The following is a 15751-nucleotide window of genomic DNA, read 5'->3' as shown; positions in this document are numbered from 1 at the left end:
CCACGATTTCTTCAGAGATTGCAGGGCAAGATATGCAAAAGTAACACGTCAGGAGAAAACAAGTCGGTGTTCCTTGCTTAATTGCTTTGATTCAATTTGCAAATCAGTCACGGTAAAGGGCTGTAGACTTTATACTATGGATGTCAAGAAGAGATCAACTGATGTGATTGGAACATGCAACCGTCTGATCTGGATTCAGCCAAGCTACCGTTGTACCCCAAGACACCACAAACCTATCTGGTGTTTCCTGCTTAAGCCACCTTTTGTCACCCTGCCTTCGATAGCTCAGCTGGTAGAGCGGAGGACTGTAGATGATACATTAGCTATCCTTAGGTTGTTGGTTCGATTCCGGCTCGAAGGAGCTGGCTTTTGAATTCGGCACGTAGATGTTTCCACGATTTCTTCAGAGATTGCAGGGCAAGATATGCAAAAGTAACACGTCAAGAGGCAGATCTGTCACAGTACACAATGACAGGAATGGTTATTACATGAGATCTCAGGCTTAATAAAAATAACAGGTCAAGATACAAATCTATCACAGTACACTGGTGATTTTCAATCCTGATCCTGGGGACCCCCTGCTCTGGGCTGTGTTTCCCAAAAGCGTTGCAATCCTTAATACAACGTAGACGCATTGAAACCAATAGAGTTGCAATCAACTTAGGCTTACGATGACTGTGGAAGACGCGGCCCTGCATTTTTGTCTGTCTCCTTTTTCTGACACACCCAGATGAGCTCATGGAGCTCTCTCCTAACTAGCTAATGATCTTAATCAGGTGTGGTTAATAAGGGAGACATACAGAGCGGTGGGATTGGAAACCACTGCAGCACACAACGACAGGACTTCTTTTCACATTAGAAGTCAACAAGAAATCACGTGACCCCAACGTGATTTGAACACGCAACCTTCTGATCTGGAGTCAGACGCGCTACCGTTGCACCACGAGGTCCTGAACCCAGAGGTGATGTATTTTGCTTAACCCCCTTGACACAGAATGCAAATCAGTAAATATACAGTGACCTCAAGGTGATTTGGAGCCAGACACTCTACCGTTGCACTACAAGATAGCGGAAAAATTATTTAGTGCTTCATGCTTAAGCACTTTGATAAACTATGCAAATCAGCTAGTCTTTAAACTCACAAAGTCAAGAACAGATCGCTTGACCTCAACATAACTGGAACACGCAACCTCCCGATCCGGGGTCAGGCGCACTCTGTCGCGGCCACAAGGTCGAGAAAACAAGTTGGCATTCCTTGCTTAATTGCTTTGATTCAATTTGCAAATCAGTCACGGTAAAGGGCTGTAGACTTTATACTATGGATGTCAAGAAGAGATCAACTGATGTGATTTGAACATGCAACCGTCTGATCTGGATTCAGCCAAGTACTTATCTCCACGTCAGATTCCAGCTTGGCGTACGACCGTTTCCTTGTGGTAATGCCTGGTATTGCAGATAGTTCAGCCTCACTATAATTTGATTTCTTGCGCTCCTTTTTACTTGCCATTGTCACAGAGTTTTTGCTTTAGGAATGAGCTCATTTTATATGTTAATTAATTAAGCAGGGGCGTTTCGACGGCGGAACATTCAGCTGCACACAATTCCACGATCATTTGTGATTTATAACCGAATGACTGGCGTACGCATGGATTTCATGTGAACGTTCGTTTCTCTGAATCGCTCTTACGATCAAATCAGAAAAGTTCTTAGATAAAATCAAGGATGGTTTCTACCAGTGATGCGCGGGTTGATCCGAAATGAGCGGGTGCCCGCGGTCACCCGCGGTTACGAGTCATCCAAAAATATTTTTAATGATATTCGGGTTGCGTTCGGTCGGGTCGTTTGAAATAAAGATGCCAATTAAACCTTTGTAATTTATGTAGTACTAGACACACTTTTCTATGAAATACATAGACCTACACTTTATTGGTTGAATAATATTTACCTTTTGAATGTTGAGCGTTATTAACTGTTGAATAAATGCTGACGCGGGACAAAATCCCAGATTTCCCAACCGGTTGAACTGAGCAATGCCATTGTACCATTTTAATAATCTACTTCTAAACGCATATAGCTCAGTAATGTCAGCTTTATGTATTTTCCTAGAGGGAGTGGGATTTTTGTTGGGAAAGTTGGGGGAGCGAGAGACGCACACTTCTATTAGACTGGATAAACACATGCAGCATCTTATTGTTAAGAAATGGTATTCCTAATAAATGTCTCGAATATTCAATGTCCAATGTTTCTCTTTCTTTTTGGAATTATTAGACAGATTTTACTATTAGTCTTTTCAAATGCCTAGGTCTGTTTAATTTCCTTAATTATATAAAATTTAGCACTATTTTTTAACGTTTATTCAAGCAATAAATTATCTCATGTATATGCTTGTTTAAAAACCAGGGATTAAAAACGAATTCCAGGTAAAAACAGGATTTTTTCTTTACATTTCCACAGAGCGAAACGAATGAAATTAAGCATTATAGCTATACAATTAATTATATATATATAAAATTATTATTATTATTATTTTGTCATATTCGTGATTCCTGATTTTATATGAAAACTTAGTGTAGGATTTCAGCGCGAATCAGACAATTTAAGAGAGTCGATTAGAAGTTAGAACACTTCTACAGACGTACATTCCACAAGAGGCCCGTCATAAATCTGACGTTTGATAGCCTGGCGCCAGACCGCCAGCCTGAAGCAAAGCTAACTTACTAAGAACTCGCAAAATTAACACAAAGACACTTCTTCATAATCAAATCCTTTGAATAAGGAGATTGTCAAATTTGGAGCAAGTAACCAAGATTAATGGTCAAAGAGATGCACATTTTGAACATCACATGATTAAAGTCATTAGCGATATGGTTGGTTTTCCCCCACACACAGGACACAACGGAAATTCCTTCCCTAAACTTTTGACCTCCCAGCTTAGAGAACAGACCCTCACAGAAGGGCACAGAAAACTGTCTATTGATGTACATATGCGCCTAAAATGTGCTAAAGAACTAAGGAGCAACTCCTCATTTCTATGTATAACTTCCTATCATATATGTAACCCACACATTTGTCTATTATGTTTTAATCACTCATTGTGTATGTCCCTTTTGATAACTATTGAATAGTTTAATGGTTTATATTGATGTTTGATATGTCTGAGTTGGAAATCGCATTCTCAAAATGTTCCTGTAATTCAATTCTTTGCGAAATGTATTATAGTCTTGTTATAGAAATCATGTCCAAATTTATCTCTGCAAAGAGCGGGAATTTGGGATCACGGGACTAATAAGATAACATTGGGATTTATGGTTGGTAGGAGGAACCAGCAGTCCACCGGACTTCGGACATTGTTCTAATTGGTCAAGACACCATTTTGGGATGTGTCCAAAGGCTGAGTTTAAAAACTCAAGGACACCCTCAAATTTCTCTCTTATCTCTTCACTATAAGCTCTCTTACGTCTCGACGCCGCCTGGCCTGAATGCCAGCCTCCTCATCTAAAGGAAACATGAGGAGATCACCACACTTCTATCTTTTTCTTTAATCTTTTTTTTATTTTTATTTCTTTCCGTTGAGAGTTTCGTTTCTAGTTAAGTTTGTGCAAGCCGCGACCGACCTAAACGTCTTCGCTGACCTCAACTTCAACAGCACGCAACTCTCATATCCAGCCAACGCCCAAGCACACAAAGGACCACAGAACCAACCAATCACCCAGCTAACAAAAAAAGGTCCCCAGGACGTCCCCTAAATGGCCTCTGCGAACGTCCTCCGGACGCCATTGTGTAGGGTCCCCGTTACGTCTAGCGGACGTTCGCGAAGACGTCCTCCGGACGTTCACGGGGACGTTCACAGGACGTGCAGCGGCCATTCGGGACGTTTAGGGGACTTTCAATTTAAATTCTCTGGATGTCATTTTATTTTACATTTAGGCTAATCAAAGACAACAAACACATTGTATAGAGCAAAATACGTTTATTTTAATTGAACATTTGTAAAGTTGCAGTGCTCTTTCCGTGTGTGGGTGTGGTTGCCAGCTGTGGGGTTAGTCCGACGGCAATTCTTCCCGTTATCTTCTATCCTAAAACAACAAAATTAAAACATGCAGTAGTATTATGATTTTTTTATTTCTATAACTATAGTTTGTCCATAAAAAAATTATTTGCAAAGACTGTTGAGAATTTGGATTTAGACCAGGCGGTCAGTAATTTAGTGAATGAGGCTAACGTTATCCGTCCCAAATGTTTTTTTCTTTTGCTGCATTGGCGTCTCTGTGTGTATTTTTACCACATGAAAATTAAATACCTAAGTTCAGTTTCTGTAAATATCATGTACATTTAATCATTTCACCTTTAAGTTACATGCTAACGTTAGCTTCAAAAAGTGTTCACATGCTAACTGTCAGCAGCCGTACACGACGGACAACTTCAGCAAACGTTTTAAAATGTTAACTTTTCAGCATTACACAGTGGTTATAGTAGCTAATGTTTATAAATATAAAAGTATAAATACCTTTTCGACCGACAAAAGCGAAAACAAAAGGCTGTGTCTGAAGAAATGACCGGGAGGACCGTTAACTGTCACTACTCACTAAGCAGCTGAGCGTTGCCATGGATACATGCGCGTAACCCTAAAGTGATGTCACTCAATCACGCGCTCATTTGATCTACACTTGCTTGTAGCCTCACAATATGGCTATATTGTATTACACATTTAAATGCAAAAAGAAGAATTTTCCTAAATATCTTTTCTTATTGGTTTACCAACAGTTTAATATGTAAATAGAATACATGTATTTTTCTTACCTGTGTTATTTTCCACTTTCTTTTCCATTCTTCGTTTTCTTGGCTGCATTCATCACTCTATAGCATACTTTTAGAGCAACCTTATATTCTTCATGCATGGGGAATGCATAGAGCTTAATTGTAGCTTGTGTTCAATTATATTATTGAAGGGTATCATGTTTTTGATGTTTAAATGACAAAACTGCTAAAAACAGACTCATGATTTGATGACATCTTTAATTGCAGAAGTCACTCCTATTTTCTTTTTCCAGAAATGAGTTATAACATTTTAACATTAACTTATTATACAATTAATTCAAATCTATTACATTTACAATTAAGTCATTTAGCAGACGCTTTTTTATGATATGGAATTGATATGACGGTCTGTCAGTTTTTTTTTTTTTTTTTTTGCTAATTATATAATAAATAGAAAACAGATCTAGAATAGAAAAAGAATAGAGCAAGCTTAGATGCCTTTTTGTTTAATATATAATAAATAGAAAAAATATATATAATGCAAAAATAGATGTCCCCCGAACGTCCGCCCAGCGAACGTCAAAACTATAACCAAATGCGGACGTCCTCAGAAAGTCCGCCAGCGAACGTCAAAACGAGGACCAAATGCGGACGTCCTCAGAAAGTCCGCCAGCGAACGTCAAAACGAGGACCAAATGCGGACGTCCTCAGAAAGTCCGCCAGCGAACGTCAAAACGAGGACCAAATGCGGACGTCCTCAGAAAGTCCGCCAGCGAACGTTACAAATCGGACCAAATCCGGACGTCCTCCGAACGTCCGTCAGCGAACGTTATAAAGCGGACGTACTGCGGACCTAAACGGACGTTCGCAACGTCCGGGGGACGTCCCCTGTTTGCTGGGCAGCAACCTCGGGAAAGCCCTGAAGCGACGCAACTAAAGGAATTCCCAAAGGCAACGCGCAAGTAACCTCCAGAATCTTACTGAACTGGTGCATTTTGATATAAAGTTTAATAACCTCTTTGAGAGACTCAATACGAGGGTTAATTAAGTGATTGATGGTTGTTCAGGTCTAAGCAATTGCACATATTGCTAACTTGGTACTTCATATTTTCATTCCTTTAAACTCATTCTTTCCTCACTTTCTCTTTCTGCAACCTGTGTGAATGCGTGTGTTTTATGTTAGTTTAGTTTGTATGTGTTAGGTTTATCCATTAAAATCATATTTTTATTAGAAAAGATAAGTATCTTGTGTTTTGTGCTTACAAGTTAATGTCTTAAACTGCTGATTTTGCTACTGTGCTAATATATAGTGTTTTCACTATATTCTGGATAGAAATATCCATCGCAGAGTTTCTGTTACGGCTTGTGAATGAATCGCAGGTCGACTCTTGAACAGCCGTAAAACAGCGATTCTGTTCAAATTCCCTATTGAATCATATTCGATTTCCCTTTGAGCATAATTATAAATTAAATGTGTAATTAATCCCTTTTACAATCTTACATATATTGGTGGAGAGAATGCGGGCAGTTTAATCTAAATCGTAAGCACAACCAAGTTATTTAATATTTTCTATTTCTGTGGATGAGAGCGTCTGAGTCTAGACTGTATGTGCGTGTGTGTGTGTGACGTAAGCAGCGTGGCCGCCCGCTTGAATGAATGAAACCTAGAGTGAATGCAGAGGACGGTAACTCGAGAACGTCTCTCTACTTTTTAAACTGTAGTAAGTGAGTTTAAAGTTAAGGTCTGAGATCGTACAATAAGGTCGAAATTGAGCGTGTCCCTCATTTTCTGTAATGCCTTATTTATAGTTTAATTAATGTCATTGCGTGTTCCAGTGCCATTCAATTGCTATATCTCAGCCACCGTTAGCTGAACGGAACTAAACTGCAGTAATTAAAATGGAAAATAAATCGACGAATAAAGGATAGTTTGAGCGTGTCCCTCAATCTATTTAAAGGCCTTATTATTCATAGTTTAATTGTCAATGCGTGTTCCATTGTCAAAGCAACTATGTAATTTGACTCCCCTGGTTAAACATTAGAAATAATGCTTGCCTGTTTGTGTCTGTTCACTAAGTGAAACAGTGCGATTTAAACGGGAGTGTTTTAAATCTTGATCAAGTAAAGTTTAACTCTAAACAACAGCGAATAAAATCTGTTGTGTCTACGTGCTCAGAGAAACTGGCACGGAGATTTATGATCTGCCGAGATCATTTATTATTTTGTTTCCTCATTTGCAGCGCCAAGCTGCCACTTAAATAAAGTTTAAATCCAACTCTGAACGAACTAAGAGTTTAAAGCGCCACATCGCAAAACCAACTAGAAGTGGTCTTGTTATGTGTACAGTGTTGAAATGCGCTGCCATTTCATGTAATATGCTTAACTGAACTTGCAATGTAATGCTTCATGTGCTTAGCTCACTATAGTTTGTTTTGGTTGCCGTAGCTACGATGGTGACTCGGAAGTCTTAACCTACTTCCGGAGCAACTCTGAACTGCGCACGCGCAGCACATTGACGTCATACTATAAACAAACTCTACGGTGTTGCTATTGCTAAGCTAACGAAACTATTGCTTTTACATTGAAGTATGCTAAAGATTAGCCTCAAAGGTTAGCAGTTAGCATTAACATCCAGTGGTTGAATAAAGTGTGTGTGGGCAAAGCTAAAGTGATTTAACCCTTTAAACCTCTGAACTAATACACCTGTTGGTCTATTTTTCTGTCCTATTTCTCAATTTTCTAACTTTACCACTTTATATGCATTTTACTAGAAAGAGGAATATTACTTCACAATTATTAATTGTGACAAATTCAAATTTAATTCAAACATTAAATTTATTTGGACTCATTTGAATTTCCTCATCTGGTCATTTCATATGATCATTATTTCTAGTATTCTCTCTTTTAGGTCACTCATTTTAGGTACTAATAAGCCTTGAACTTTGAAAGTTAAGGGCAACTTATTTTACCTAATTGATTTGTTACCCCTATCAACAGATTCTATTCAGAATCACACCTACTCATTACTTCATTGCGTTTTTACCCCTATTTCTTCCTCTCTTGGTTATACAATTAACCTCCATTTTTATTTTATTTTATGTAGTTATTTATTTTGTTTTATTTCCTACTGCATTTAATTTCATTTTGATTATTTTGCCATTTATTACTTTTAATTTCACTTTACCCTACCTTTCTCCTTTACCTCCTTGTATCCTAGCTTGGGAACGACACACCTGAGCTTTAATAGGAGACATTGTTATCCCTCACTACGAGTTCAAATAAATTAGAAAGACAACTCTCTTTCACTCAAATTTTATTGTTGTTTTATTAGTTGTGCAGCAACTATAAAACGACACTCTACTCGTAGTCGGGTATAACAGCCACGCAGCCTGTGAGTGGACCGGATCCACTCAATTTACTGAGTCTCCTTCCCTTCCCTTCTACCCAAGTCTCTCCTGCTTTCTTCTTTCTTTACTCCTCACATTTGCAGGGACCTGTAAGAACCATCAATCGATTCTAAGTGAATGAAATGCAAAATCTTGTCAAAGAACAGTAATCATCCTTATGAATTCGATTGTAATCTAACCCTCCTTCGTTCTTCCTAACCTCCCTGAATTTGAAAACACATTCCAAAATTTTGGCATCTCATCCCATACTGAGATCAATTATTAGAGATAAGTGTTGAACACCCGTTGCTTTCGAAGCCTCCTTGGTAAGCGGTCCAACTGTAAGGTGTTCGGTGTCAATCCTGTCAGACTAAGAAAAGAGATACCAGCATTATTATTATATTCTCACGTCTCGAACAGAGATATAATAATATTGTTTACCTTTTTACAAATCCAAGTAAAATTCCTCCCATTGGAAAAGGGAATTGTTTTATTTCACTGACTTGTTTTCACCTTTTTCTCTTTTTTCCTCTTCCTCATTAGAGTGACGAAGTCTTCTTCTACCTAGACACCCTGAGACCAACACTATCATCACCACATTTCATTAGGGGTTCACAATCACTGACACAACACTTAGTTGTCCCACCACACATAGGCTTCTACCTCACACAGATCTGTGTCAGTCTCCCTTCTCCTCAGCGTGCAAACATGCCGCAGACTGCAGACCCCCTTGCCCACGGGGAAGATGTGAACACTTGGCTGAGAGGCATGACGGACAGCCTCACCCCCAAGACCTTTGAACTGTTATTATTCTTAATGAGAAGGTTCCTGACACAAGATTCAAGCCAGAACAACAACCACGAGGAGCTAGTCAAAATCACCAGCTCCCTAAGCGATGCCTTCACAACCCAGCTGAAACTGAGCGACAAGCACATCACCCATCTTCAAGAGGAGCTGTCACGTGCTCAACGCCGCATAGACAAGCTGGAAGTGAAAGTTCAAGATCAACTCAAAGCACCCAACGAGAGGGAGCAGGAAACAACGGAACAAGTTAAAAAGCTTCAAGCAGCCCTGGCAACAGCTCAACTTGACCAGCAACAAGCAAAGGCTGCCCAGAGAGACCTGGTAAACAGACTCCAGTATGCCGAACAGCTACTAGAGAAAGCCAAGAACGACATCAGCAACAAGAATGCTGAAATCAGTGCCTTAGGAAACCACCTTGAAAGGTACAGCACTGAAATAGACAATCTGACCCAACATCTACATGATGTCAATGATGAGCTCTACATGGTCAGAAAAGAACTCAAAGATGCTTGTGAGCTGGAACAAGAGCCAAGAAGAGCGAAGCATATCTCAGCCTCACCACTGCTGAGCAGAGCTAAGTCTCACATCCAAGAACTGACATCCAACGAAGGAAGTGAAGCGCCACCTCCCGAAACATCCCTAGCCTTCGCCACACAGCTCTTTCCTGCCACTGAAAGCAGAAACCCCATCCAAGCAGACCTTGGAACTGCACCTGGGTTGACCATCAAAGACCTCAACAAGCTGTCTAAAAGCATCAGCCAGTTTGACCCGAACTCCAAAGAGGGCCACGACATCCAGGCCCACCTGCAAGATATTAATTTTCATTTAGAAATGAGACCTCATGTAACTGACAGAGACAGGTTGTACCTCCTAAGAGCAACGTCAAGTGTCGAGGTACGAAACTTCATAGATCGACAACTCAGTCACACAAAGTCAAACTACCAGCTACTTTGTGAGGTCCTGATCAAAGAGTTTACAGACCCTGAGTCTGAATATGGACTGTTAACTGCCTTGGAGACCAAACAAGGTCGACAAGAGACGCCACAAGCCTACTATAACTGGCTCCGAAAAGCCTACTTCGGTGCACACAACAAACCTGACCTTGAAGAAGAGGTGAGCTTCAAAAGCCTTTTCCTGAAAAATCTGCACCCTGGAGTCAGTCGTCATCTCGGTGTCATGGCCTGTCCGCGCTCCATGACCATCCAACAGTTGCGTGACCTAACACAGAAGGCCTACACCAAGCAAAAGTTGACCTCAAAGAAAGGTAACAAAACCTCCACACTCTTGAACTCTGTAACCGAAGACTCAAGCCTTGCACTGGACGACACCCAGTGGCACCACAACACCCGAGTCTTCCATCAAGAGCAAAGGGAACGTGAGCCCCCTGTCCACAACAGCTATCAGCACAACCGCTGGGAAAAGCCATGGGACCAGCCACACTTCTCAAGAAACCCAAAAGAAAGGATCAGCTGGAAACCTAACTGGACGTGCAAAGCCAAACGACCGGCTTGTCCAACAACAACTAGAGTGGGTAAGCAAAGACAGAACCCACATCAGCACCACTTAGACACCCACAGTGCTAAGTCTACACAAGAACAAGACTGTTCACCCTCAGAAGACATGGAACAAGTCATGAAACAACTGAAAGAGTTCCTTGAAAACCAGCTAGACACGAATGACTAGAAACAGAAGTCATGCTCGCTGTGACCAGCGACAGAACGGAAGGCCGACGATCACCTGGTACACCACCGCATCAGAGATGACAAGCACCTGTTCAACAACCACCCAGAACAAACAAGTCTCTCACGGCCAACCGCTGATGAAAACTCTGAGGTACCAAAGAACATCACCTCAGTCACCCATCACTTCCAAAGAAACTGTCAAATGAACTTCAACTCAATGAACCACATTCATGTCTGTGCAACAGCAACCACTAAAGCACAGAAGGTCAGAAAGTCTGCCACAACCAGAAGGCATCACAAGTGAAATGCAACATAGGAGACAAAGTTTTGCACCCCAGCTTCACACAGCCATGCCAAACTACCTCCGACTGTCTGCTAAAGAACTTCCTGCCTTGCTGGACTGACCCCCATCTGAACACACCCTCATCCAAGCCAAGGATGCAGAGAGCATCTTCACCGACCTACAAGAAAAGGGGGAGCCAAAACAGACTGAAACAGATCTGACCATACATACACTACACAATTAACATTCACAACCCAGAGGTAACCACACCTACTGATAACACCTTTGACAAACATATTCTTCCCACGAGTAGAATATTCAAATCTCAGCTTAACATAGTTTTACATCCACCAGGAAGGAACATGCAACTATCCTCACCCCAGGTAGAACACCTGACACTATGTAAGGTACATGACACATCAGCTGCACCTGCCATCCTAGCTCAACAGTAGTCACAACCCTGACTAGGAAAACCCGCAGCTAATTTTCTTTGTTTTGTTTTTTTGTTTTTGTTTTTTTCCCCTCTTGCCTATCGCTTTCCTTCCCCTCTTGCTTTAGCAGGTGAAACTCCTAGCCACCCTACAAGGGTCAAAGGTCTGATATTAGGATTGACTTGCCACACCTAATATCCGCAAACCATTCTAAACTGAATGGGAGCCAGAGAGCTCCATGCAAGATAGGTCAAATCATTTTACCACAGATGATGTCACCAGAACGTCTCTAAATTTAAAACCTAAAATAAACAAACAAATTTAATCACAAAATTTGATCAAAGCATCATTATACGAAAACAAATTTGAACAACAGTTTCTATGTGAATTTGACCATTTTCCAGGTACTACATGTACCCAAATAACGTAATGCCATGCACCGGTACAGTAACTGCCCTGGAAGTTTTGTCTTGTTGTTTGCTGTGTTTCTGTCTGCTTCTTCTGCCTGTGTTTCTCCAGCGCTCGTCGATGTCTTCTGCCAACAACACATCACCGATCGAAAGGGGGATGTGTAGGATTTCAGCGCGAATCAGACAATTTAAGAGAGTCGATTAGAAGTTAGAACACTTCTACAGACGTACATTCCACAAGAGGCCCGTCATAAATCTGACGTTTGATAGCCTGGCGCCAGACCACCAGCCTGAAGCAAACCTAACTTACTAAGAACTCGCAAAATTAACACAAAGACACTTCTTCATAATCAAATCCTTCGAATAAGGAGATTGTCAAATTTGGAGCAAGTAACCAAGATTAATGGTCAAAGAGATGCACATTTTGAACATCACATGATTAAAGTCATTAGCGATATGGTTGGTTTTCCCCCACACACAGGACACAACGGAAATTCCTTCCCAAACTTTTGACCTCCCAGCTTAGAGAACAGACCCTCACAGAAGGGCACAGAAAACTGTCTATTGATGTACATATGCACCTAAAATGTGCTAAAGAACTAAGGAGCAACTCCTCATTTCTATGTATAACTTCCTATCATATATGTAACCCACACATTTGTCTATTATGTTTTAATCACTCATTGTGTATGTCCCTTTTGATAACTATTGAATAGTTTAATGGTTTATATTGATGTTTGATATGTCTGAGTTGGAAATCGCATTCTCAAAATGTTCCTGTAATTCAATTCTTTGCGAAATGTATTATAGTCTTGTTATAGAAATCATGTCCAAATTTATCTCTGCAAAGAGCGGGAATTTGGGATCACGGGACTAATAAGATAACATTGGGATTTATGGTTGGTAGGAGGAACCAGCAGTCCACCGGACTTCGGACATTGTTCTAATTGGTCAAGACACCATTTTGGGATGTGTCCAAAGGCTGAGTTTAAAAACTCAAGGACACCCTCAAATTTCTCTCTTATCTCTTCACTATAAGCTCTCTTACGTCTCGACGCCGCCTGGCCTGAATGCCAGCCTCCTCATCTAAAGGAAACATGAGGAGATCACCACACTTCTATCTTTTTCTTTAATCTTTTTTTTTTTTTTTTTTTTTCCGTTGAGAGTTTCGTTTCTAGTTAAGTTTGTGCAAGCCGCGACCAACCTAAACGTCTTCGCTGACCTCAACTTCAACAGCACGCAACTCTCATATCCAGCCAACGCCCAAGCACACAAAGGACCACAGAACCAACCAATCAGCAACCTCGGGAAAGCCCTGAAGCGACGCAACTAAAGGAATTCTCAAAGGCAACGCGCAAGTAACCTCCAGAATCTTACTGAACTGGTGCATTTTGATATAAAGTTTAATAATCTCTTTGAGAGACTCAATACGAGGGTTAATTAAGTGATTGATGGTTGTTCAGGTCTAAGCAATTGCACATATTGCTAACTTGGTACTTCATATTTTCATTCCTTTAAACTCATTCTTTCCTCACTTTCTCTTTCTGCAACCTGTGTGAATGCGTGTGTTTTATGTTAGTTTAGTTTGTATGTGTTAGGTTTATCCATTAAAATCATATTTTTATTAGAAAAGATAAGTATCTTGTGTTTTCTGCTTACAAGTTAATGTCTTAAACTGCTGATTTTGCTACTGTGCTAATATATAGTGTTTTCACTATATTCTGGATAGTAATATCCATCGCAGAGTTTCTGTTACGGCTTGTGAATGAATCGCAGGTCGACTCTTGAACAGCCGTAAAACAGCGATTCTGTTCAAATTCCCTATTGAATCATATTCGATTTCCCTTTGAGCTAAATTATAAATTATATGTGTAATTAATCCCTTTTACAATCTTACATTAGTTTTGAAGTGCATTGGTTATGTTTGTATAAGAAAGTCGTTAACCTGGCCTATTAAGTTGATTTAATATTCTTGATAATTTTTAGAAAAATAAAAGTTAAGAAAAAAGGAATTAGCTTTAGTCTCTAATATTTAGGGCTACAGGCTAATCTTTTTCTTAACTTTTATTGCACTGTAGATCGAAATAAAATAATTAATGATCATATTTAACATCGGAGAATCACTGACATAATTTAGAGTAGCCTACTTCGAAAATGAAATTATTTAAATCTGTATAAAGGAATATTTTTAAACGTTTATTCAAGCAATATAAATGATCTCATGTAGGCTATATGCTTGTTTAAAACGAGGGATTAAAAACGAATTCCGAATAAAAACGGTATTTTTTCTTTACATTTCCAGAGAGCGAAACAAACGAACGAAATTAAGCATTAGGCCCTACTTACAGTTTTTTTACAATCGTTTTTGCACTAATAACAGAACCGTAATGTCTTTTTTCAAAACTCTAGACACATAATTCACAACCAATGATCAAAATGCACATTTTTCAAACCACTTAACACATTCTTCAAATGCTTGGATACAATACACATAAGCCAAAGATAATTTGTTCATTGAACTTAAATCACCTGTTCAAAATGACACAACTTAACATCAAAGTATTACTATTTCAAAATGCAACTCACACATTACATCTGAGATGAGTGTGCATTCATTTCATTACAAAGATTGAACTATCAGTTGATACATCTGCTTAAAATGATAAGTAACTGTTGCATTACCCTTGAAGCATACACTCAAAAAAATAATTCGGTCTAAAAATAAACTTTATGTAATTCAATTAAATGCTAATTTTCCATGTATTTGGATTACATAGTTTTAATTTAAACATATTAATAAACTTAATGTGATTCATATGCATCAGTGATACGTGAATGAAACAGGTAAGGTTTATGTAATTATTCCCAGTGTTAAACAAGCACTGCTCAGTGTTCATGTGTTTCCATACTACAGAGTGTTCAAGTAGCATTGACACAGTGTTGGAGTTAATGAGATCATTATGTGATGATTGATCATTAATGATGAACACCTGATGAATCATCAATGGAAAGAGAAACACAAGAACTACAGCTGACTTCAACCACAGCCTTAGAGGAAATCTACTCAAATAAAACAATACATTAAACCTCTCAAGATCTGATTCAACAACTCCACAAACAGATTGACCAGCTTCACTCATTACTAACCAGATTGACTTCTGTCAGACTTCTAGAGAAGCTCTTATTGAGAACTAACAAACGTGTAGATGTTTTGTTTCATGTGAAATCACCATCAATGAGAGCAGGGGTTCCTTTGGTTGGGATCTTGACCCGTCACATGCTGGTGTCAATGGGGGTAGCTTTAATTGTGTAAAAATAAAACACATGAAGCGTAGCCACCAAAGTCAAAGAAGAAAAAAAGTTAGTCAATCCTCCAGATTCTTTCAAAGTCCAGATTTGATGGGTGTTGTGTTGTTATAGCAGTCTCTATAGCTTCATAAGTAACTGTTTTTCATAAGTCACGAAGATTAGATACTTTGTATTTCATTTTGTGCTCAAAAAGTTTTCATCTGTATAACCTTCAAATCAAAAAACATCAAGAATCTGTATATGAATCTCAACAATGGTGACGGTCAACAATATGTGTCATGTTGCAATGCATGCTGGGTACAAGTTTGGTAAAAGACCCTCCCATGTATCCCAGCATGCATTGCAACATGAATAAACAATGCAGTGGAATTGTCAGATTATTTTTATTTTACTCTTAAAAAATTGTTTTTATGCTTCCTTTTTTGTTGAGACTTTTTAATAGCTTGTTTTAAGATGTTCAGAGATGTATCTGAACATTTTGTTGATTATCACCATTGTTGAGATTCATATGCTGATTCATTATGTCTGTGGTCTTTAGAAAGAAACAGATGAAAACCTTTAGCAAACAATGTATGATAAAATGATTCAGCTAATATGATTTATACAACACATAAATGTAAAGCTGTAAGTAGGCCTAATATTAAAGTAACACAACATCCATCTATGCAACAAATAAACTACAAAAGAA

At 39.2% G+C, this 15751-nt stretch overlaps 1 non-coding gene across 1 annotated transcript; it reads right to left on the bottom strand.

Annotated features, from left to right (window-relative positions):
- Nucleotides 1-878: 878 nt before the first annotated feature.
- trnaw-cca (transfer RNA tryptophan (anticodon CCA)) lies at nucleotides 879-950 on the bottom strand. Its single transcript has one exon. It is a non-coding gene; the product is annotated as a tRNA-Trp (tRNA).
- Between the last annotated feature and the right edge of the window lie 14801 nt (nucleotides 951-15751).

This window comes from Garra rufa, chromosome 1, assembly GCF_049309525.1.
Source record: "Garra rufa chromosome 1, GarRuf1.0, whole genome shotgun sequence".
Lineage (NCBI taxonomy): Eukaryota > Metazoa > Chordata > Actinopteri > Cypriniformes > Cyprinidae > Garra > Garra rufa.
Note: the sequence above shows the minus strand (reverse complement) of the source record. Positions and strands in the feature narration are given on the sequence as shown.